General features: G+C 38.9%; 1 long non-coding RNA gene across 1 annotated transcript; it reads right to left on the reverse strand.

Annotated features, from left to right (window-relative positions):
- Positions 1-7,968: 7,968 nt before the first annotated feature.
- Positions 7,969-20,270, reverse strand: LOC126354883 (uncharacterized). Its single transcript, XR_007565390.1, has 2 exons — positions 20,169-20,270; positions 7,969-8,880 (listed from the first exon to the last, which is right to left on the reverse strand). It is a non-coding gene; the product is annotated as an uncharacterized LOC126354883 (long non-coding RNA).
- Between the last annotated feature and the right edge of the window lie 5,849 nt (positions 20,271-26,119).

Consider the following 26,119-nt stretch of genomic DNA (forward strand, 5'->3'; position numbering starts at 1 on the left):
AGGATTCTTTGTACACCGGTATTTGCAAACATGCATCTGCAAGTTCCAACTTCGAAAAATATTTACTCGGACACAGTTTGTCAAAAAGATCTTCCAGGCGGGGTAAAGGAAAAGTTGCAATCACTAGTTGTGGATTCACTGTTGCCTTGAAGTCCACACAAAGTCTCAACTTTCTGGAAGGTTTTGGCAAAATTAGTAAGGACGATGCCCAGAGAGAAGCCTGCACACGTTCAATTACACCTTCAGATTCCAAATCGTGTAATGTTTTTGTGACCTCATCACGCAATGCGTGGGGAACACCATGCTCTGAAAAATTTCGGTTGTGCATTTACTTTCAGTTCCAAATGTGCTTTATAGTTCTTAGCGCAACTAAGGCCCGGTGCAAAAATGTCTACATATTCTTCACATAGACGAGAAACACTGTCTGAAGGCACCATCTGGATCACTGATAGGACCTGATTTACTATAGACAAGTTAAACAACTCAAATAAATCGAAAACAAACAAGTTCACTGCAGAAGAAGAATGAAGGACGTAAAATGACACAAGTTTTGTTTGTCATTTGTATGTTGCAAGAAGGCTGCACTGCCCTAACACAGGGATCTCTTGACCTGAATAGGTAGTTAACTTAACATTTGCGGCACACAACGGAGGTGTGCCCAGCAGTTTGTAAGTGTTTTGATTGATCAGTGAAACTGCAGCTCCGGTATCAAGCTGGAATGGTATCACTTTGCCGTTGATGTCCAAGTCTACAAAAAGTTTATTGTCCTGCTGATGACAAGAGTGACTGTCTCGTGCAACGTGAACTGACGCTGGTACATAATCACTTGCGACTTGACGGGAGTTCAGGCGATGTCGACGCACACTATTTTTGGGATGAACACAGTCACTGTTAGAGAGAGTGGCACTGCGCAGAGTGGAATGAACTACACGAATTTCCATGGGCGAAGCCTGAGTATCCTTGGTTCGATTCTGATTCCGGCGCGAATCAAAGGGCCTGGAACGGTTTTGAGCTTCCGATCTGAGCTTCCTCTGGCAAACACTCTGAACATGTCCTTTTCTATAACAATAAAAGCAAATAGCTTGGCATGACAGGCAATTCTCACGCGAACGTTTAGTAGCACGCCGCGGGCATGATTTGATCACTGCATTTGCCTGCCGGGGCGGCACATGTGGCTGAGAGCCTGGCGGCAGCGGCGGGGCCGCGCGCGAGGGATGTTTACTGCTCCGTGTAGCTCGCTTGGCAGGTCGGTGAACCTGACACACTGTTGGCAAAGTTTCGAATGATTCCTGAGCAAAGTCAAGTGTGTCCTGCCGATCCAATATGTCCATAACTTGTTGAAGAGAGGGATTTACTAGTTTCAAAATCTGTTCCCTTATACGAACATCAGAAACGTTCTGTGCAATTGCATCACGTACCATAGTATCTGAATAATGGAGCCTAAATTGACACTCAAAAGCACAATCCCTAGTAAGGCCTTGCAAGGTTGCAACCCACTCCCAATTAGTCTGACCTGCCATACTTTTTGTACGTAAGAAGGTATACCGTTTGGCAATGACATTGACTGATTCTTTGAAATATGCATCTAATGCAGACAAAATTTCTTCGCAGGACAGAGTTGCTACGTCCCGTCAGGGAAATAAGTGGACTATCACACGGTACGTTTGTACACCGACTGAAGACAACAAAAATGGCTGCATCTCGTTACCATGAATTCTGTAGGCGGCAAGATGGAATCCAAATTGGCGTGACCGCTCCGTCCAGCTTTCCAGAGCAGCATCAAAAGGTCGAAAACTGGGTGCAACAGCGTGTTGTGGCTGCGTTAGCGGGTAGCGGCGGATGCCGCATCGTTTTGCATTGCACGTTGACCCTGGAGTAGCTTTCCAAGGGCGTCCAGTAATGCCTGCGTCTGCTGATTCTGTAAGCGATAAAATTCGGACAGTACATCTGGAGAGTGTGGCGAAGCCATTACACAAGGAAATCAGGGTAATATCGATAAGAACGCAGTTTTGCCTCGCCGCCAATGTTGTGGTTGGCAGGAGAGCCAACACCGTGTTACTAGAGGAGGCCGAAAGGCACGCGATTTAGCTCACGCAGGCTGGCGGCAGGTCTGGAACAGGACAAGGAAATTAGAATTTAGAAACAACGGACGTAGCTGGTGGAATACCTAACTTTAATCCATTAATGATGAACGTCAGTTTTGACGGTACATAGTTCACAATATCAATAGTAACCGATAATGGCGCCTTGCTAAGTTGTAGCAAATAACGTAGCTGAAGGCTATGCTAACTATCGTGTCGGCAAATGGGAGCGTATTTAGTCAGTGAACCATCGCTAGCAAAGTCGGCTGTAAAACTGGGTGAGTGCTAGGAAGTCTCTCTAGACCTGCCGTGTGGCGGCGCTCGGTCTGCAATCACTGATAGTGGCGACACGCGGGTCTGACGTATACTAACGGACCGTGGCCGATTTAAAGGCTACCACCTAGCAAGTGTGATGTCTGGCGGTGACACCACACACTAGTCCACAATTGCAGAAGACCCTGTGGCAGAAGACACGTCACCTACTACCTTGTCACAGCCTCTGACGTGCTTTATTTCAAGGTATTTGTAGCAACAGGGCCATGGAGCTAATCTTGAATGTATCAACTTACATGTGAGGAGGAAGCTCAGTGGCTGATGGTTACAGAAAACCATTACTCTTTTGCCATGGATGCAGTAATCGAACTTTTTGAGAGCATGTACCACAGATGATGCATCAATTTCTGTGGCAGAATACGTCCTCTCGTACTGCAAAAGCACACGACTGGCACATCCTATTACTTTCACTTCCCTTTTCCTTTCTGTCTCCTCAACCTCGAATAGGCAAGTGCCTAACCCACAAAACATACCATCCATAGCTAGACAAAAATCTTTCATCACGTCAGGGAATGGATTAGAGCCTCCTTGAATGTTCATATGCTGACTGGCATTCTACTGTCCTTATCCACAGAGTGTTTTTCTTCAATAATTTTAGCAATGTTTCATTGTTCAGCAAAAAAAAATAAAAAAAAAGGCCAGGCCAAGGAATGCCTTCAATTGTTTCCTTGTAAGCGTGGGAAAATTTCGTATTACATCCAGCTTCTTAGGATCCTGAACTATTCCTACACCTGACACTATATGCCCAAAAAAATTGAGGTGGGTTGTACCAAACATAGATTTTGTTAGGATTGCAGTGACACCCACCTCCACAAATTTTACTAACACTTCTTTCACCAGTTTCAGATGTTCCTCCCAGTTTTTTGTAGTGGTTGCAAGATTATCTTGTACAGTGTAACATTGCCTGCAGTTTCTATGCCTAGCAAAGTATCTAGTGTGTTGATGAACACCCCTGCACTAATATTAAGTCCAAAGGGTAACACCTTAATCTGGTAACTCCACCTAGCAAACAGGAAAGCAGTGAGCAGTGTACTTTCTGATGTGCTTGACAGTGCTATCCACCAATACAATGGGAGCATGCCAATAATTGTAAAATATTTCATCCCACAGAACTTTTGGAGTTGTTCTTCTACATTTTCTGGCCTCGTAGGTACTGGTAGGATTGTCCTATTAATATATCTCACATCCAGAACCAGCCTCATGCTACCATCTGCCTTTGTTATGGTCAATAGTGGATTACTATATGGAGAATAGGAAGGCTCTATTATATGCCATTTGATTATCTTCCTAATTTCCTTTGTTACTGCTTCCTCGTTTGTCCAGGGGATTCAATATGTAATCCGGCAGTATGTTTCATGTGGATATGCCTTCATGTTGTATACATAACCTTTTGCAGTTTATGGTTTTTCATAAAATACTTCTGTATGCAGTCAAAGTAAACCTATTAACTATGTCTGTTGCAGCATATCTAGGCACTCTGATTCAAGTACCTTTTGCCAAATCAGCTTTTCTGTGGCAATTATCTCATCACTTTGATTAAGGCATGAAGTAATACCCCTGTGTAGTTAGATTAATGTCTAGAAATAATATTTGAGGTCTGGCATATTCAATATGTATACACTGACAATACTTTTCATGTGCTTCCTCCATGGCTACCAGTACCAACACGACTCTTTTTCCTACAGTGTCCACAGTACTGGTTCCAGATGAAAGGTCGATCATTCCTCTCTTTGATGAAATCCAACCCAGGATACAGGCCACTGATAAATTTTTTATCACCATGAATGTGCACTTAAAGGCTCCATTTCCTGTTAAAAGGAAATGGAGCCTTTAAGTGCACATTCATGGTGATAAAAGGTCAACGAGTACCCATGTTTTGACCACCTGCGACTGTGTCCGAGATTACAGACAACAGTACACTGCCTATTATCGTGTGCACTGCAGCTTGCACTACGGATTTACCAGTCTTGTTGCAAGTTTTCGGCTCAGAACATAATTCATTGTGCACATTCTGGTCATTGTTGTTACACAACATGTTTACGAAGTTTATACAGGTACCTTCACTGTTCTCTTTGACCACTCTACTGGAAGGCATGGGGTGGTCAACTTTAGTTTAAAGGCTAGGTTGGCTTTGTACACAACCTCTACTATCCTGACTTGTTGGTCCTGATGCCGCTGCATCATATGACTGCTTTGTTCCTGCACATTACTTTACTCAGAATTACTTCTGTATTGAATGTTTTCATCAGGTGGCCCCCCATTTCGACTTGGCTGAGCCACCTGCTGGTTACTCCTCCTGCCGGTATTAGATTAATTAGTTTTAGGCTATTGGAAGTTGGGACTCTTGTGTTCCATGACATCTCCATGTCTCTACCTATTATTTTCTTGCTGATTGCTGACACTCATTCCCATCTGAGTTCATGTATGCCACATTGTGTTGTGGTTGCTTATAACCACCAATATTATGGTCACTGTTGTTATGGTAATCTTTCCTTTTTCTGTTTTTGTTACCATTGCCATTTCCATTATTATTATTATTTCCACCATTCTACGGAGGATAACTACCATTACCAGAGATAACCTTCCTTCTATCTTTGTGGATCAAATCTAGTAAATCCACGATAGCTAGAAATCGTTCAAAGTCATGTTCAGAGATGTTAACTAACTCCTCTCTGAGTGGATAGGTAATTTCAGTTTTAATAGTCTTAACATGTCTCTTGTTGTCATCTGTTCATCCCAATAATGAGTTTTACTAATATAACTCTGTATGTATTTTCTCATGCTACCTAACTTTGAGTTGTACATGGTAGGATAGAACATGTCTTGTCTAAGATGTTCTTGGGTCCAAGATCTTCAGTATTTTGCTAAGATAGTTTTCTCGAATTTTTTGTGTTTGACAGCTGTCCACTGTCTATTGTCCACAGTGCACCTTCACCTATAATATGTGAAGTCACAAACTATATTTTTTGTCACTCCATCTAAACCTTGTGCAGAACATATCTAAAACTTTAATGAAAATGATCGGATACATGGTCTTTTTCTCTGCAGAAAATGTTTGAAAGAGCCTTTGTTTTATTAGGCTTTCTTGCAGTTTAGTATCAGCGTACCTCATCTTTTGTTCATCAGCTATTGCTGGTATCCTGCCTGGAGCGAGATTGTAAACATTTTGTTCATGGAAAGTTGTTGATTGCTAACAACTTTTATTTCCATAAAGCCTACAATCTTATATCATATTTCGCTCAGTATCTTGTGCACTAGACTCACTACTTTCTAGCATTGCAATTCTGTCCTGTATTTCTCTTTGCCATTGTGAAAGTTCCTCTGACAAAGTGTGCTGTATCTGGCTTAGTTTGTTTTGCAATTCATTTGTGGGTTCACCACGACCTAATGCAGCTTCATTTGTGACTTCTTGTACCACACTTTGTAGCTCAGTGCACATGTTCCTTAATCTCTACATCCTTTTGCTCCAACCACTGAGTTATTTCAGTTTCAATATTTTCCAAATGAGCCTTGAAGGACTCTTTGACCTGCTCAGTTAATCTAAAGTTGGTTTAATTTGTGTGTCACTTCTGTTACTTTAATGTCCAGGACATTTTGTGCATCCCAGCACTTCTTATCATCTTTAATAACCTTAGATACTGCTTCAAATAAGCCTATATATATTTCCCTCATATTTCGGTTTTAATAGTCCCTAGCTACTTGTCTAGACTTGTTAACAGATCTTTGTCATGCTTTGTTAAAATTTCATTTAACTGACAGGTGATGTTCTTATCCCATACTTTCTCTGTGCTTCTTGCCTCTCTTAAAGTTCTTTTCTTTGAGAGCTAGTCTCTCCTCCCACTCTTTCTCTTTGAGAACTAACTGTTCTTCATGTTTTCTTTCTTTTCGAGCTAACTGTTACTCACATTCTCTCTCCTTGGTCTCAAGTACTTCATTAAACTGTTTGAGCATACCTTTTCTCTTTCTTTCTCTTTTTCTTGTAGTTTCCCAAATAAAATTGTAAGAAAATAATCACCAGGCATTCCTGTCAGTGATAGTTTCATTACTGTAGCATTTGACCTTGCATTTGCAGAGGTCAATGTTGCCCATTTATTACCGTCAACCATGATATTCACATTGGATTCACTGCGTATCAGCTACTCTGATTCTGATCCTATCATAGTTTATTATGACGGGGGTTCAGTTAACTCACTACTTTCACCTGGTAGTTCTTGTATATTATCAAGAGATTCAGAATTGGAGTATTCTGATCCCTTTCTCGATTACTGTCTACTTCTAGCACACTGCACAGTGTAAATAAACACAGTCTTTTTCTTGCTAGCTTTGGCTGGCAACTCAACACCCAATTGTTGGGCCAACTGTTATTTCAGCTGAGAGTGTTGCTTGTTACTAAATGCAGTAAAATCATAACTAAATCTTCGCATAAATACAGCCTCTTGCTGTAATATACACAATACATATACAAAATAACCTAACACACAATAAGAAAATGTATCATGGGGTATCAAAGTACTTTCCTGATCTATCAGCACAGAAAACCAAGGAAGCACATTATGTAACATTATCCAGGAATCTAATTCCTTGTCGTTACAATTTTCTCTCATTGCAAGGAAGATTTTGGGATTTTAACTATTCAATCAAGCACAAGTGATCAACATGTGGAAAGAAACATTCATCAATTAATTACAAATACAATAAAATGGAAATCAGTACAATAAAATAATGGTTTCTATTAAATTTTGTATTTTGCTTACTACTGAGCCCCAACAGCAGGCACTGCTTATATTCTCTCTCTCCCTCTCTCTTCTTTGGTAGTAGAGTGTTTTGATTTTAATTTCAGATGTGGTTCAGATTGTTTGGAAAAAGGCAAAAATATTTAATACACTGTTGGCGTTGCGTACATTCTGCGCGCTTGTACATGTGGCTCACATATATGCCAACAATAATCAAAGTTCCCATGCAGGCAAAAAAAAAAAAGTAAAATAGGTACAGTTTTGCCCGTAATGTTTTAATTACATTATCCAAACTAATGACTAGCCCAAATATAGTCAGAAGTAGCATTAAACTATAACTGTTACTGCCCGATAAATTAATTTTTCAAAAAAGAGAGAGATGATGTAACCTCCTATGTAGTGTAAGGATTTGTACTCATGATAAATAATTTCATTTATCTCACACTGGTTTCATTTTCTTTAGGCATTTACTTGACAGAAATAAATTTAATTCCAAACTCACAGATATCTTAAGGCAAACCTAAGCCTTGTTGATAATGCAGTTAAATTTATCTATGCAATTCTGTAAAAATTCTGAAAATGAACTTTGCAAATATTAATGCTTGAACATTAATATCAATATTCAAAATATTTGTTATGTTAACTTGAGGGTGAAGCCCAATATTTAATATTTTAATTAAATGCCACATAATGTCCGCCTGTGCACCATTATTACAAAAGAAAGCCAGATGAGCAATCTGTGACAAAACTCACTCTAAATAATTATTTTCGCTTAAATATTTCCACAGGGAGGGAGAGGTTTTGAATAAGAAGAGGAGGAATTCAGTTTTAACCATTTATAGTAACAGAAAACTTGGTGTGTCACAACAGCTAAGTGACTTAATTCTTCAACACTAGAGACAAAAGTAGGGTTAGATCTTTGAACCAAGTATTTTTAAAATTGGTTACAAAAAATGTCTTTACATTGTATACTTATTTTTTGATACAAAAATATATATTTTATTAACATTTTCAACACAAAAATATCATATTAACAAGTTGTAGGTTTTATAATTATCTGTCGTATTAGCTATGGTTTTTATTGACAGAAACACACTCAGTTTTGTAATTTCTTTACACTTCACATTTACTCTTCTGCTATACATTTAGTTTAATTTTTATAGTGCTTCCCAGACAATGTCAAACCTTTTGCTCACACATTACACACAACCGCCGCCACACCCACCGTAGCCAACCACCACTTTGACTTACAGCTACACAGTCAACGACCCCAAGAACATGGCATACCACACAGGCCAGTATGGTACACTCTGTCTCAACCCTCATTGCATCAAGCAAGTGTATAATGCCCCCACCCAAAGGGTCATGACTAAAAGTTACACAATGTAACATTCATGACAGTACGGTGCACTGAATTCTCATAACACACTGCCTATCAGCTGCCCAGCCTGCCATAAACCATACTTACAAGCCACAAAAGCAGTGGTCAATGAACTACACAAAATAATTGCACAAACACATCGTGAGGTAATTAGCATATTGGTATGGGAACATGTAGATACAATGTGCATGTACAGACTAACAAATTATTACAATTTCAGAAAAATTGGATGACTTATTCAACAGAAAAAGCTTCACAAATTGAGCAAGTCAATACTGTGTTGGTCCTCCTCTGGCCCTTATGCAAGTGGTTATTCAGATGGCATTGACTGATAGAGTTGTCGGATGTCCTCCTGTGGGATAATGTGCCAAATTCTGTACACTGGCATATTAGATTGTCAAAACTGATATTGCGTCTACCTAGTTATGACAAAAGAATACTAGTTTGATGAATTAAATTTACTTAAGGGTGACAAAACCAGCAAGAATTACAGATGAAAGAATTCTTAAAGTAAATTTTAAAAAATTAAGATCTTAGGTTTGAAGTGTTAGCTGGTCACAAATTTACCATTTCTATAGCAAAGATGGGAAAAGCAGTTCAACTTGATGTTCTGCAACTAGCTAGCACTAAAAATGGTTAAAAATAAAGGAAACAAAAATGAATAATTAGAATTTTAATAGAAAAGTTGTGGATGGAACTTCATTTTGGGTAGCTGATGTCAGGTAGCTCAAGTAAACAGATATGGTAATATTGTTGATGTATATTGTGACCAGCTAGCAGATGCCTAAATTATTTAAATATGCAGATGCATTTAATAACAAAAGGAATTAATTAAAAAAAGAGATTTTCATGCAGTTCTGTAAGGATAATATCTTAGTAGAATGAAACAGCCCAAGAATATATAAATAATAGATAGAAAAATATTTAGTGTCAGTTAAAACTATGGAAACTATTAAGTGTAAAAGAGGATTGTATCAGACCTGGCACCAAAGTATATCATTGCTTGATGCAATTTCTTACACAGTGGAAAAAAATCTAAAAGCTTCCGCCCCCTCCCCCCCCCCCCCTTCCCCTCACTATACAAATTTCCATCAGTATTGATGTCTCTTAATATTCATCTGGGATTATTTTATCTTCTATTTCCCTATTAGTCTTGGGTAGACTCTGTACCGATTAAGGTATATCTTTGTATCGATGGTATAGTCCATGATAAACCTTTCAGAGCATTATGCAGTTACATGATTATAAAAGCATATATTTACCTTACTAAGAAATGGTACTAACATCCTGCAAAGGACTGAAATATAGAGAACTAGTAAACGTGGTAATTGACAGGTGTACCTATCCCACTAGCTATTTCCTTACCCTTTTGTTTTCTTTTTTTAAAAAAATCCTGAATAAGGAATCTTAGTGTAACAAGGAGCCAAGTTAAAGGCAAGGTGATGTCTTATACAGTGGCTTACTCTGTCATAACATCACAGAAGTAGATAGTGCTCAGGTTTTCATGCCACACAATAATTTAAAAAAAAATAAAGCCAGAGGTTGAAAATATCACTACAGTTGTATGGTTCTTTTATTCAGAACACAACCGATTTCAGACTATTGTATGCCCTTCTTCAGGTGTTGTACTGAAAATAGCAAGAGATGGGAGATGATAATTTTTACACACATAAACAAAACAATTCCATAAAACAAATTTAAAAACTACTGTTTGAGCTAGTTGCTGTAAAACCTAAGTCAATGCCAAAGTCTCATGTCACTTTGGCATTGACTTACAGCACTTAGCACTTAGCTTGATTGGTGGTTTTTAAATTTCTTTATGGTATTTTTGTTTGTTTGTGTGAGCTGCTGTATGTAAAAATTATTGTCTTCCATCTCTTGCTATATTCAGTACAACACCTGAAGATGGGCATATAAGATCCCAAAAACAGTTGAGTTTTAAATAAAAGAACCTTGCAAATATAGTGGTATTTTCAACCTCTGGTATAATGCTCAGTTGTGGATGTTCCTCTGACAGGATTGTTTGTAAAAAAATAAAGATTTTTCAAAATGAAGTCCTAAGAAGATATTTGGAACTATTTGTGAGAGAGAAGAATGGTGGAGAAGGAAGAACAAGGAGCTCAGGAAGACATATATGAACCAGATAATGTTGCAGAAGCCAAGATGTGGACACTGAGATGGGCCAGCCACATCTTCAGATGAGAGGAGGCATCAAGATTGATGGGAATGTCAGAAACCCAAATGGCAATGACCTCTACAGAGACCAAAAGTAAGATGGAGAGACCAGGTAGCCAAGGATCTTCAGATACTTGGACCAGCGATTTGTTTACACATTACACATATTGCTGTATGACACTACAAATGAAATAGATGTTGCTGGATGAAGGTATGAATCTAATGAAAACAGGCATAGTCTTGAAAATAGCTTCTAGAGCACAATAAATCAGAATATGCAACATACGACATACAAAACTGACATTAATTTAGAGATGCTCAGAGAGTCAGCGTCATTGTTCCATGTATATTAACTACTTACATGGAGCCTGGAGAAGCAGCTGTACCTTCATTGCAACAGTAAGTTAAGCAATTGCACATAAGGAAGGATTGCACATAATGTCTGCAAAAATCAAGATGACAAAATTCAAAATAAGACAGATGTACTGTAAGACAAAGAAATAAAAGTGGAAAAACATCTTCATTTAAGTGTAATTACAAGTGAATCCATCTGTTTTCCATGTTTCTTGCACTCCCCCCCCCCCACCCCCCCCCCCCCACCCCCATTTCTAACTGTCATGGAATCTATTTTGATATGTAATCTACTGATATCATATAACCCAGAATAATAATTTACTAAACATTTTTTAAAGAAAGTAGTAGTTCTGATTTACTACAGAAATCAAAGTTTTTGCTTTTTTTAGTTATTTCCAAGTCCTGAAAAGAAATTTAATCTAGTCTTGTTGAGAAGAAAAAGAAGTATGTGTGAAATGTAAAAGGCACAGTGTAATTTTCTGAAAATTTTGTCAGATGATGAAATATGAGATAAATATGGGTGGCCCCACATGTTGCCAAGATTGTTTTGACTACACTACAAAAATTTCATAGAGAAGTCCTTGCACATCCTACATACTGTCTTGATCTCACTCCATCCAATTTCCATATTTTTGGAGCCCTGAAGGAGGGCACTCATGGCCGTTGATTTACTTCAGATAAAGAGGTGCACACCTGTATACAATCATGGTTCCACAGACAACCACAAACATTTTTCCATGAAGACATTGAGCATCTGGTCTCACATATGGGTAAATGTACTAACAATTATGGTGATTACCTATGAAATAATAAACAGTTTACTTACTTTTTCCATCTGTGTCATTTTAATATGACTACCCCTTATACATGCGTACTACTCCAACACTTAATAGACTAATCTTTGGCTTCAAAAATCTGTGCAACTTCACAAATGCTCCACTGTGAGCTTTACAAAAACTGAACAGTCTCCTGAGCATTTCACTAATGTAGTTATGATTGAAAACAAACTAGAAGCTATAGAGAGATACTCTCATATACGTTTTTAGACAACACTGAAATCCGCTTTTAATTGTAGAATAAATGCTATATTGTATAAAATTGGTGAAAAATTGTAATTGTTTACTTGATTTAATTGTCTCATTAGTTACCAACATAACACAGCTGTAAGAGATACTCTCACATGATAATTAAAGAAATTTAAATTTCGTTTTTTTTTTTTTTTTTCTCATGTATTAGTCCCCCAACTCATTTTCAACCTTCGGCTCTGTTTTTATGCTAACATGATTCACTGAAATGGATCAACTCAACACCAGTGAATGACCAGTTAACAAACAGACATGTTCTTACAGTCCATCTGAGGAGAAAATAATGGGCATATTACACGGCTCCACGGAGAACGAAATGTATAAATATTTTGAGCAGTGGACAAAATGAATGTAGTAGACACAAGTGGACTCAAAATACATCCTACTTTGTAAGTGAGCACTTCTAATCAAACATATTTGGTATGTTCACAATTTTGCAGCATCATTCTTGTTTCTTTTACATAATATTTTTCTGGCAGGGCATATGACATTTCTGTAGTAAACAACTCATTTGTTGGCAGCATGCTGATCATTTTTGATGAAACATTCCACGACATAAGGACACAGCTTAAGGCTGAAAATCATTGGCACAGCAGACAGATCTTTAGTAATGCAAGTAGTCTTAATTCTTTTATATGGAGATAATACATGGTATTTATTTATAGTATAACTTTCTCAACATAATAGTGACAAAAATGCTGCAGCAAAACAATATGATTTACATGTCTGATGCGCAAATATGTAGAATAAGATGGTTCTCATTTTTCAAGTTTGATTTTTTTCCATGTGCTACCTCTTTCAACGAACCCCTTGAGTGCAAGGTCACAAAAGGCCACTGACGTTTACGGCATTTGATGTCCCACGTACTGTCCACGATACAACTACAATATTGGCTGCCAATGGCAACAGGGGACAGGACTGAAGATACCCAATGGTGAGCAGAGCATGAAGCTATGGAGCATAGTTTAACTGCTTATTTGACGAGTAACTCACAACAATGTTAGAGTGCCAGTAGTGTTCATACACAGCAGAGCAATGGCAATCATAAATGAAGCAAACATTGCAGTATATCTGTAGCAACAGTTGCCAAAGTTGACATTTTGTCAGAGGGGAACCCAAGGAATTTCACAGGGTGAGAAAGAAGTGGCAGATGAAATATTAGCATTCCTGTAAGATGAGTCAGTAGAATTTGTAGTGTCATACATGCTTGACTGTGTGGGAAATGTACATGATGAGTACAATGATGACAATGTATGCTGAACAAGTGAAAGTGATACCAAAACAGCTGTCAAGCTATGTATTTCATCATCCTTGTCAGACAGGGAGCCACAACTCCTGCCTCTAGTGAAGTATAGTAAAGGGCAATCGTTGTCCAAGGAACAGGTATTAAACATAATTACATACATGGAAGATCATCTACAGCATAATAAAAAAAGACTTATGAACAGATTTCAAATAAGTCTGCAGCAATATGAGTGTATAGTGCATAAGAAATGAATATTGAAGGGAGGCAAGGTGCACTTGCTACAAAAACTAGTGTTTGCACTTTTCAGAGATGCTCAGTAGAATTTACAGGATGTGCTTGATAGTGACCTACTATGTTATGCACATCAAACTGCACGACATACATTACAGTGATTTCAAGGGAAGCAGTGGATAGTTGCATGACTTTCAACGCTGCCGCAGAATTGGCAGGTATAAAATAATGAAAGTTCAAAGTGTCAACCTGATGATGCACTGCAAACTCTGGAATGAGCCCAAAATCTTGTAGATGAGATAAACAGACTTATCCCACCATCCGATAATGAATCTGTTTTCAAATGCAGCCAATCAGGCTTTGAAGTGTACAGCTTATGAAAGGAACTGTGGAAATTAGAGGTACCAAGAGAGTTATATCTAGATCAACTAACATTAATCCTTAACGCATTGTATACAATTATGGCAATTGTTAATCTGGACGGTAAATTGGATGGAAAGTTCTTTATTGTGCTGCAAGAAATTGGAGGTGCTCTGCCTGCCTACAATTCTTTTTTGTGTGTGATCTTGCAAGGGCAGTAGGAAATATTTACATCACAGCAAGCAAGAGTGGGAAAATGGACATTACAGAACCACAAATATGTATGACCACTGCTTCTGGCCAGTATCTGGTCAAAATAACTTGCTTTTGATTCCTCATCTGTGTATACAAATCAGGATCCTTGAGAGCAAACTATCCGTCTGAAAAGTATGTGACGTTGCAATTCATACCACATAGAACCATTGGAGAAATTCAGCCTTTGGATGATTGTTTTTTCTTTGCCTATAAAAATATGTTAACACAATATCTGCAGCTATGCCTTAAAGGATAGCCAGTTTCATGATAAGCTCCACAACAGACTTTTTCGCATTTGGTAGTATGCCATCACATCCCATCAGTTATCATCATCACAGCATTACACCAATATGATTCTATATGCATTCTTTAAAAGTGGATACCTAGCAGAATGTCCTGCACAGTTTGCAGCTCCCAAGGAGTTCATCTTCGTCTTGATGGTGTGAACCTTTGTGATCACTGTATCATGCCATATATTCATTCAATGTTAATGGTACAAGTTAATGGTATGTTTTCAACATTTCTTGAATGTCAATGATGTCCATTTTGAGAAGTGTAATATATACATCTGATAGAAGATTGATCTCTGCACCTCCAGGGCATTCATCTTCTGTCACACTCCTAATGCACATGGTGAGTCATTAGCAGCTAATATTTTCCCTGTCATAATAATTAACACAACACTTTAAAATGAGCCGTACTAACGATTAAACTTAAGACTTCAAACTCAATGGATTTCTTGTTAGTTTGGCTCCATCGAACAAAAAAAAATTTGCAAGTATATTTTCTCCACGGGGAAGGGGCAGGGGCTACTCTAGGCCCTTACACTTGAAACAGAAATGAAAAATCACAGTAAAATCTTACTCAACTTTTTTTTTAAAAATTCGAAACCTATTGTTTGGAATTAGTTGATTACCCAATAACTTTATGACTTTAAATTTAATAATAAAAGTTACTATTTTAACAATACACTCAACAAAGCTGCAATGTACAATATTATGAGAAGGATAGATTGCTACTCACCGTATTTTATATATGAGATGCTGAGTCACAGACAGGCACAATAAAAAGACCTATAACATTTTTGTGTTTGGGCAAAAGGCTGGCTACCTTCACTGGTAGGTTGATTTTGGGGGATGCGGCCAAACAGTGAGGTTATCGGTCCCATTGGATTAGGGAAGGATGGTGAAGGAAGTCGGCCATGACCTTTTGAAGGAACCATCTCTCATATTGCATTTGCATGAGGTGATTCAGGGAAAAACACACACACACACACACACACACACACACACACACACACACACACAACTGTCCCTGGCCACTGAGGGCAGACAGGGTCATAACTGCACCTGATGGGAGTAGCAGTCTGGTGGGGTAAGGAGGTGGCATGGGACAGGTAGGTGATAGCAAGGTAGCATGGGGTAACGTTAGTGCTTCTTGTGGGAGCATGCAGCGATGTGGTGGGGACAAGGTAGAACTGCTAGGAGCTGTTGGAAGGGTTCACAGGGGTGGGGTGTGGGAGCTGAAAGGGTGAGAAGTGCAAAGGGGAAGAGGATTAGTGGGTGCTTTGGTGGAACAGAAGGCTGTGTTGTGCAGGAGTGGGAGCAGGCAAGGAGATAGGTAAGTGGAGGACAGGGACTAGTAAAGATTGAGGCTGGGGAGGGGGGGGGGGGGGAGGAGAGGTCTGGGGAAATGTAAGATATATTGCTGGGAGAGTTTCCAGCTGTGCAATTCAGAAAATCTGGTGGTAGTAGGAACGATCATGATGGTTCAAGCTGTGAAGCAGTCACTGCAGTGAAGCATATTGTTTTGAGTAGCAAGTTCAGCAACTGTGTGATCCAGCTGCTTCTTGGTCAAAGTTTGTCACCGCCCATTCATGTGACAAGAGAGATCGTTACCTCATGTAGAAAGTAGCAAAGTGGGCAATGATTACTTTGTAGATCGCATGACTGATGTCACAGGTAGCCCTGCCTTTGAAAGAATAGAAGATGTCTGTGATTGGAATGGAGTACGTGGTAGTGGGAGGGCGTACGGAACAGGTCTTGCATCTAGGTCTACTGCAGAGATACAAGCAAATGAGGTTTGGGGGCAGGGGTGCAGTAGGGATGAATAAGGATACTGCATGGGTTTGTTGGGTGGTGGAATATCAATGTGGGAGGGTTGGGAAGGGTATTTTCTTTCTGAGGCATCAGTCTTCCCACTGGTTTGATGTGGTCTGCCATGAATTCCTTTTCTGTGTCAACCTTTCCATCTGAGAGTAGCACTTACAAATTACATCCTCAGTTATTTGCTGGATGTATTCCAATCCCTGTTTTTATCCTCTCTTGCTTCCTCTAGTGCCATCTAGTGAAGGATGTCTTAACAGATGTCCTACCATCCTGTCCCTTCTTCTTGTCAATGTATTCCATACATTCCTTTCTTCACTGAGTCTCCATAGAACCTCCTCATTCTTTACCTTGTAAGACCACCTAATTTTCAACATTCTTCTGTAGCGTCACACCTCAAATCCTTTGATTTTCTTCTTTTCTGGTTTTCCCACAGTCCATGCTTACTAGCATATAATGTTGTGCTCCAAATAAATGCCTATGTTTGATACTAGTAGACATCTCTTGGCCAGGAATGCACTTTTTGCCAATGCTAGTCTGCTTTTTATGTCCTTCTTGCTACATCCTTCATGGGTGTTTTTTGCTACCTAGGTGGGAAAATTCCTTAATTTTGTCTATTTCTGATGATCAAACCTGATGTTAGGTGTGAGATTCAGCTCACTGATCTCTTATGGGCTGCCTAGGAAGCTGTTCTCTCAGATAGCTAGACAACATACATGCAAATCATATTAATGGATTTTATTATAGTAATTGAATTGACAATACTTAACTTGGGTTTCTACAATGAAGTGTCACAAGCAACTGTCGACATGTAAAAATCAATGTCCTTTGCTATATAAAATTTCCATGCAAGCAATTAATATAAGGCACAAGTCTAAGCTAAACAGTTGGCATGATGGCTCATCTTCTAGTGCAGCCCTTCTCGTGTGCCATGACTAGGCAGCATGTCACTTTAATTCTCTGCTGTGGTGACGTCATAGTCAGCACGATATTGGGTGGGGTCTCACAGCCCTCTCTGCTATATCGTTCTTGATCTTCGTGCCTGCGCTTGTCGTTATGTTGGAACATTAGGTTTTTCACTGTTCTCAGTTGTGCTACTTCTCAGTACTTTCGCCTTTCTACAGCTTGCTCTCAATCCATATCCTGTACTAATTAGACTGTTCATTCCATTCACCAGATCCTGTAATTCTTTTTCAGTTTCACTGAGGTTACCAATGCCATCAGTGAACTTATGATTGATATCCTTTCACCTTGAATTTTAATTCCATTCTTGAACCTTTCTTTTATTCTGCCACTGCCTGTTTGATGTATAGATTAAACATTAGGTGCAAAAACAAGAACAAGCACTGTTCTTGATCTTCCACTCACGGTGCTCCCTCTTGGTTTTTGTACTTATTGTATATTACTCATCTTTCCCTAAGCTTAACACTATTTTTCCCAGAATTTTGAACATTTTGCATTGTCTAATACTTTTTAGTCTTGCTTCCATTATCAACCACAATGTTAGTACCTCTCTGGTGCAATTTCAAACTGATCATCATCTAACACATTCTCAATTTTGTTTTCCATTCTTCTGTACATTATACTTGTCAGAACTTTTTTTCTGGATGCATGAACTATTAAGATGATCGTGTGATAATTCTTGCACTTGTCAGTTCTTGCAATCTTCAGGCCTGTGTGAATGATATTCTTCCAAAAGTCAGATGGTATTCTACACTCCAACATGAGTAGTCATTTTGTTGCCACTTCCGCCAATGCTTTTAGAAATTCTGATGGAATGTTATCTATCTCTTCTGTTATAAGTCTTATAAAGCTCTCTTACATTCTGATACTAATACTAGATGCCTTATCTGTTCTGTACTGACACCTGTTTTTTCTTCTATAATGTCACCAGACAGGTCTCCCCCATAATAGGACCCTTCAATTTACTCTTTCCACTTATCCACTCTCTCCTCTGCATTTAACAGCGGAATCCCGCTGCACTCTTAATTTCACCCACGGGTTTTGACTTTTCTCTATGGTGAGTCAGTCCTTCTCACAATAATTTCTTTTTCAGTTTCTTAACATTTTTCATGCAGCCATTTTTCCTTAGCTTCCTTGCACTTCCTATTTATTTCATTCCTAAGTCACTTGTATTTCTATATTCCTGAATTTCCCAAGCCCTCAATACTTGTTGGCCTGTTGTCATACACTTTGGATTTCTGAATCCCCCACAAAAAATTCACAAGCCAATAAATCCGGTGAACAGGATGGTCAGTGGGAAACAATATTCTCTGGAAACATTCTATGTAAAGCTCTCATGGATGTTCTCACTGTGTGAGTGGTTGCACTATCCTATAGAAACCACAACTGATATGGATATTCCTAGAAGACAATTGCTGCCTTACAAACTGTTACAGCACAACAACTTACCGATCTGATGTTATAGTGGTATTAATCATTTCCAAAAAGGTACGGACCAATAACACCTTGTGTGTCACTCCATGTAGCAACTATGATGTGGTCTTTCACACATTTAATGAGGATTGGTCAGCACCCAATACAAGTTTTGTTTGTTTACATTGCCTGACAAAAGGAAATGGGCCTTGTAACATGTCACTAAATTGTTGAGAAGATTTGGTTGACTGTTGATCATCTTCAGACACTGTATACAGAATTTGGGACATTTATTTTTATTTATCTTACACATCTAGTTCTGTAGGACCAAATTGAATAGTGAAACCTCCAAAGTCATGGAATTTGTCAGTATATGAAATAACAACATAACAGTAATAACAGATAAAATAAAATGTTTATGAACCCAAAAAAAGACAGGCTACCAAGTTTATGTAAATGCAATCAATCAACAATATAACAGAGGAATCAGCTTAATCTTCCAAGGAACTCCTCTACAGAATAGGAGTGACCCATGAGAAAACCTTAGTTTTGATTTGAAAACACACTGATTACTGCTAAGATCTTTGAATTCTTGTGGTAGCTTATTGAAAATGGATGCAGTAGTTTACTGCACACCTTTCTGCATGAGAGTCAAGGAGGTGTGATCCAAATCCAGATTGGATTTCCACCTCGTATTAAGTGAGTGAAAGATGCTAGTTCTAGGGGAATAAGCTGCTATTGTTACCAAGAGATGACAGAGGGGGCACGCCACTGTCAGAATTCCCAGACTAATGAACAGGGGTTGACGAGAGGTTTGTGAACTTACACCACTTATTGCCTGAACTGCCTGTTTCTCAGCCGAAAATATCCTCTTAGAATGGGAAGAATTATCCCAAAAAATGGGAAGACTTACCCCAAAACATATAATCATACTTTATAAGAGAATGAAAATAAGCAAGGTAAATAAATTACTTTTCATGTTGAACTATCACTTATTTCAGATACCTTTTGAATAATAAAAACATCCTGAACATGGGCTTTCCACGACCGCTTACTATCTATCTGAACACCTAGAAATTTGAACTGTTCAGTTTCACTAGACATATGCCCACTCTGTGAAATTAAAACATCAGGTTCTGTAGAATTGTGTTTTAAAAACTAAAAACTCAGTCTTACTATGATTTAGTATTAGTTTATTTTCTACAAGTGATGAACTTATGTCATGAACTGCACAATTTGAAACAGTAGCAGTGTTGCACACATCCTTTACTACTAACCTAGTATCATCAGCAAACAGAAATATTTTAGAATCACCTCTAATACTAGAGGGCCTGTCATTTATATAAGTAAGGAACAGGAGTGGCCCAAGCACTGATCCCTGGGGCATCCCCCATTTGACTGTGCCCCACTCAGACACCACATCATAGTCATTCTCAACACTGTGGATAATTACCTTTTGCTGTCTGTTGTTAAAGTAAGATGTGAACCACAGTGAGCTACTTCCCGTATTCCATGATGGTCCAATTTCTGGAACAATATTATGTGATCAACACTATCAAAAGTTACTGTGATCATTTCTTAGCTTTAGTTACTGATAATAACTTGACACAAATGCCTATGAGTTTAATTTGTACACCACAGCACTGAAGATGATCACTATGTGGTGGAAAATCGATTTTGCTGTCAATAAACCAGCAATATTATGGCCAACACTGACCTTCCTTCTAATCTACTATCAAAACCCTTAGTTAAATAAAAAAAATATGCCTAGCATTTGAAACCTTTTGTTTAATCCATCCAGTACTTCTCAGAGAAAAAAGAATGTAGCATTTTCAGTTGTTAAACCACTTCTAAAACCAAACTGTGAACTTGATAGCAAATTATTTGAAATAAAATGACCAATTATCCTTACAGACACAGCCTTTTCAAGAACTTTAGCAAATGCTGATGGCATAGAAGTAGTTGGAGGAGGAGGACATTAGTGTTTAACGTCCCATCAACAACAAGGTCATTGGAGACGGAGTGCAACCTTGGATTAGGGAAGGAAATCAGCTGTGCCCTTTGAAAGGAATCATCCCAGCATTAGCCTGAAGCAATTTAGGGAAACCATGGAAAACATAAATCAGGATGGCCGGACACAGGTTTGAACCATCAGATGGCCGGGCACAGGTTTGAACCATTGTCCTTGTAGCACACATCCTTCTGAAAAGTCTGAAACATAAAACATGTGTGCTCGAGTAAATGTAAGACATGTTATTTGGTCTTACGTGTGCCAAAGTGCAATGCCACACCTCTTTATATAGCATTCTTCTATCGCACGTCACTGTATTTCGCTCTGTGGAAGTGAAACGTGTATGTTTTGTAATGTATGCCATCACACTATATGCAGGACAGTGGAAATTGAAATATCCTGTGGTGCCTCTCCTGCTCCCAGTCGGCCGGTATGACAGCCTGCCCCTCTTAAAAAAATATCTCGCAATTAATAGCGAATGGGATTATTTTTAATCGGTAGAACAAGAAAACTTATGAAAATTTGCACTCTTTAATGTCTATTAGCTAATAACTTACTGCTTTGTGTGACAAAAAATTAAATGCAGGATACATAAAACCAATGAAGACAAGAGACAAGCAAGACAGTACACAATTCTTCAATCCTTAGCTCCCAGCATTTTTTCTCTCTGATCTTGTTACAGCTCTACATGGCGTGCTTTCCTTTCTGCGAAAGAATCTGTTACCTTATCAATGTTCGTCAAACGTTTTTGCTACATGAAAAATCGAAATGTTATCTAACACTGAAACAGCTGTTAACAAATATCACCCACGACTGGCGTCGTTTCTCGATCTTAATACGTCTATCTTGTCACTGTCTGCTAGATAAAACAAAATAGGTCTTCCTAATACTGCAGCAATTTTGCAACACACCAACTAAACGAGACTGTTTTGGCACAAATGGTCATTTTTATACCACGACAGAATATAACTCATGAAGTACCAACATCAAATGCCTATTAGGCCTACTACAAGCAAAAAGTTTTATGTTAGGAAATCGTTTCTCATTTTATTCATACGCACCAGTTTCTCAAGCATGGGATCGAAAAGTAGTATTACGAAATATTTGTATGAATTTGGAATCGTCTTATTCTTCCATAATTTGTGGAATATCCCCGTTTCTTCTCCTTCCTCGTTCTAACAAACAATCTTCTCATCACCAATTCTGTACCTATTCCTACCATTGTCAAAATTTGTTCGCCAATTAACTTCACTAACCCTGCCAGAATCACAGGTTTAGTTATTCGCGATGATTCTCCCGTTAGGTGTTGTTACATGATCGTACAACACGTTTTCCGCGTTACTCCAAAAATATAACTTAAGCGACTGCTAGCCGGGGACTGTACAACTGGTTCTTACCTACTAGTGTAGCGATCTGGCCAAAATTTTCTGTAAAAAATTCGTTTTCTTGGATACACCGAGGAGATAAGACGTAATCTTTCTCACCTGTTAGTCGTTTACTTCGATTCTGGTAGTCTGAATCTATGGATTTCGCTAGTAATTACAACAACGCTGATCATTCGCCAACCCTGTCAACCACACAATCAGACAGCGATTGGAATTCGTCCGTTCGGCTTTACTCCGCTCAGCTCGTACAGCCCCGTCCCCTATTATCTGCGGAACTTTTATTTTTAGATGCGACGAGGATTCTCCTGACAGAGACATCATGTACACTATGCACACATTCAGAAATCAACTTAAAATGTGACCAAAAACCAACAGGGATGCGCTTCAAAATCATATGAGTATTCGATTTGAGAAACAAGTTTTTTTTTTTTTTTTATCCCTCAAGAATATGAATTTGGCGCTCCCCTTTCCCCGGTAGAATCTAGCTGTGACTGCTTGCACAGCCAACACATTCCTGTAGCCAGAAGCGGGAAAATCTACTACTCAAACGCGACTCAACTGCACATACGCCCGCCCGTAACTGCTAAAACGAATCTAATGTAAACAGTTGTGAGTTCACGCTCAGTGGATGCAATTTGTTGTTATGAAGCATTACACAGTCTTCCTAAAGCCTTTGACACATTTTGCTGTTGCCACATGTTAGAATGACCACTGTGTGTCGTCGTTCTATATGGCGCGTTTCCTTTGCAATTTATGTTATTTTCGTTTTTTTTTTCTCTTGTTTATGTTTTATTGTTTAAGTTGATTTCTGAATGTGTGCATAGTGTACATGATGTGTCTGTCAGGAGAATCCTCGTCGCATCCAAAAATAAAAGTTCCGCAGATAATAGGAGACGGGGCTGTACGAGCTGAGCGGAGTAAAGCCGAACGGACGAATTCCAATCGCTGTCTGATTGTGTGGTTGACTGGGTTGGCGAATGATCAGCGTTGTTGTAATTACTAGCGAAATCCATATATTCAGACTACCAGAATCTAAATAAACGACTGCAGTGGTATCCCTTGGTAGGTAATTTCTTTGTTAGATTATCGGTTCTTACCATCAAAATTACAGAAATTTAACAGAAAACTAAAACACTGAAAAATTCCCGGGTTTTTCCCGGACCGTATAGACCCTGTAATAACATTGTCAAGCACCTTACAGTACTGTTTTTAATGGACTTACTGTAGCTTGATTGTGACTACTTCTGATATTTTGATATAATTCCCACTTTATCCTTCGTCATATCCTTATCCCAATATCAGCCACCCAGGCTGTCTTTTACTGCTAGTGCCCCGTTTGAGAAATGTAAGGAAAGCATTATATTTGTCATCTATGTTATCGGCAGCATAAACATCCTGCCACTCTTGTTCCTTAACGAGGTTTAAAGAACTCTCTATTGCCATTGGATTAGCTTTTCTACTTAGTCTGTAATTATATGGAACATTTGTTTGCAAACAAAAACCTTTTCCTGTTAAAATTTGTGCAGCATGGTCAGAAAGTCCATTCACACTTTTACACATGGAATGCCTGTCTAGTAATGAAGAACGAATAAAAATATTGTCTATGGCTGTGCTACTGCTCACCTGCACCCTGACTGGGGGAACACACACACACACACACACACACACACACACACACACACACACACACACACACACACTATCTGCATCAGATCATATGAATTTAGGAACTCTTCCAACATCCTTTTTCTTGCACAATAACATACAAAATTAATGTTGAAGTCACTATATATAACTAATTTTTGGTACTTCCTATAAAGTGAACCAAGAACCCTCTCTAGCTTGGGGCAGAAATTCTCTAAGTCAAGAGTTAGGGGACCTTAGTTTGGTCACACATGAAGTACAATTGTCTGAATATCTCTTCCTCCTAGCTGTCTTCTTACAACTGCCACTTCCCATTCCCCAGTGCCCTTCACCCATCTCAACCTATCTAGTTCCTCCTTTGTGCCTTTTAACTGCACCTGAAGGGCGTAGACCTATGCTCCTCTAGCAGCTTATTTCTGCTACAGATTCTGCATTTCCAGGAGAGGATCTCACTAGAATGCCCACTGGCTTCCCCACTCTCCCCCCCCCCCCCTCCCAATGAAAATACTTTGAACAAATCTCGCACCATTAACATGCTACTCACAAACCTGATCTATGGGCAATGGAACTTTATGATTGTGACCTGTGTCAAAATGTTGCTGAAATAAATACTGTGTTGATACAACACTGTCAACATATTTGAAAAATGTTTCAACTGGGAAAGCACGTAGTTCATTTGACCAATGACTCACACTGACCGATAATGTCTGAACCACACTATGCACTGATACCAACATCAACTTTCTGGGAAGCCTTATTCAGCAGTGGAGCACAATTTGAAACGGGCCATTGTTTCTGCAACATCCTGTACAAATGAGCTTTTTCAAAAAATGTTTTCAAACAAAAACACACACACACACACACACACACACACACACACACACACTAAAAGTGTTTGTATTTTTTATGCTGGTGTGTCAAAAACTAATATTTTTAACTTAGGGCTGAAAATCCCATTCAGCAAGAGTTTCTTAGCCAACTTTTGCCTTCTCTTTTCTGTGCCTAAAATTATCAGTATTTAATGTGTAGTTAATTGTCATTATCCATTTTTCCAAATATATTTGTGTGTAAAATTTTTATCATAAGTTCCTAAATTACTGAACTGTTGAATTTCATCACATAGTCACTTTACTTTTACCTCTTCACAGCTGTCTCTGCTCACTCCAACACAGTTCAAAGGGCCTTTGATGCACAGTTAATTTACATACTCACAAACTGTAAAAAGAAACCACTGAGAGTGCTTTGACAAATAGCTGTTTAATTTCAGTCAATTCACTTAAGTAATATCGAAATAAATATACTGCCTCCTGCAAACAAATTGTAGACCAAAATACTGAGTGTTACAACTGCTATCTTCCTTCGAAAATGAAAGTCTACAGCAGTAGACTCCATTGGGCCATAAATAGGGAAGAATGGTTCACTCTTCCCTTCACCTACAAATCTCGAGTTAACTGATTTTTAATGTCATCCAGCCAATGACGACACTTTCTGTTAAGGACAATAAAGTAAACAAGTGACCAACACTAAGTAATGAATGCACTTAGTGTAGAAGTGATATTTCTTGAAGTTGATGGTTATCTTTTTTTTTTTTTTTTTTGGATTTTCAATTTTGATGACCTAGGGGCATCCTTTCCCCTTGTCCTACAGAATCCAAATTTCACACGGCTCACTTTTACACAGGATGGAATCAAATGGGTATGGAAGAGGTGGTGGTGGTGGTGGTGGTGGTGGTGGTGGTGGTGGTGGTGGTGCAGTCCAGAAAACCATAAAAAGTGACTTATAAGAGCAACCCCAAAGTGCAAAACACCTTATATATAACTCCAAAACAAAGATTCCAAGACTTACCAAGCGGGAAAGCGCCGGTAGACAGGCACAATAAATAAAACACACACACACACACACACACACACACACACACACACACACACACACACACAGAATTTCTAGCTTTCGCAACCGGCGGTTGCTTCTTCAGGAAAGAGGGAAGAAGAGGGAAAGACAAAATGATGTGGGTTTTAAGGGAGAGGGTAAGGAGTCATTCCAATCCCGGGAGCGGAAAGACTTAACTTGGTGCACGGCCAGCACATCTTGGCACAGTGTTACACCATCCTGGTTATCTGGATACTTCCCACCAACACCAACCTATCCAATCTCCGGAGATGGGAACTTGCCCTTCAGTATATCCTTTCTTCTCGATATCCGCCAGGCCTCAACCTCCACTAATATCAAGTTGCCGCCGCTCATACCTCACCTGTCTTTCAACAACTTCTTTGCCTCTGTACTTCCGCCTCAACTGACATCTCTGCCCGAACTCTTTGCCTTTACAAGTGTCTGCTTGTGTCTGTGTATGTGCGGATGGATGGG

This window comes from Schistocerca gregaria, chromosome 3 (genome assembly GCF_023897955.1).
Source record: "Schistocerca gregaria isolate iqSchGreg1 chromosome 3, iqSchGreg1.2, whole genome shotgun sequence".
Classification (NCBI taxonomy): domain Eukaryota; kingdom Metazoa; phylum Arthropoda; class Insecta; order Orthoptera; family Acrididae; genus Schistocerca; species Schistocerca gregaria.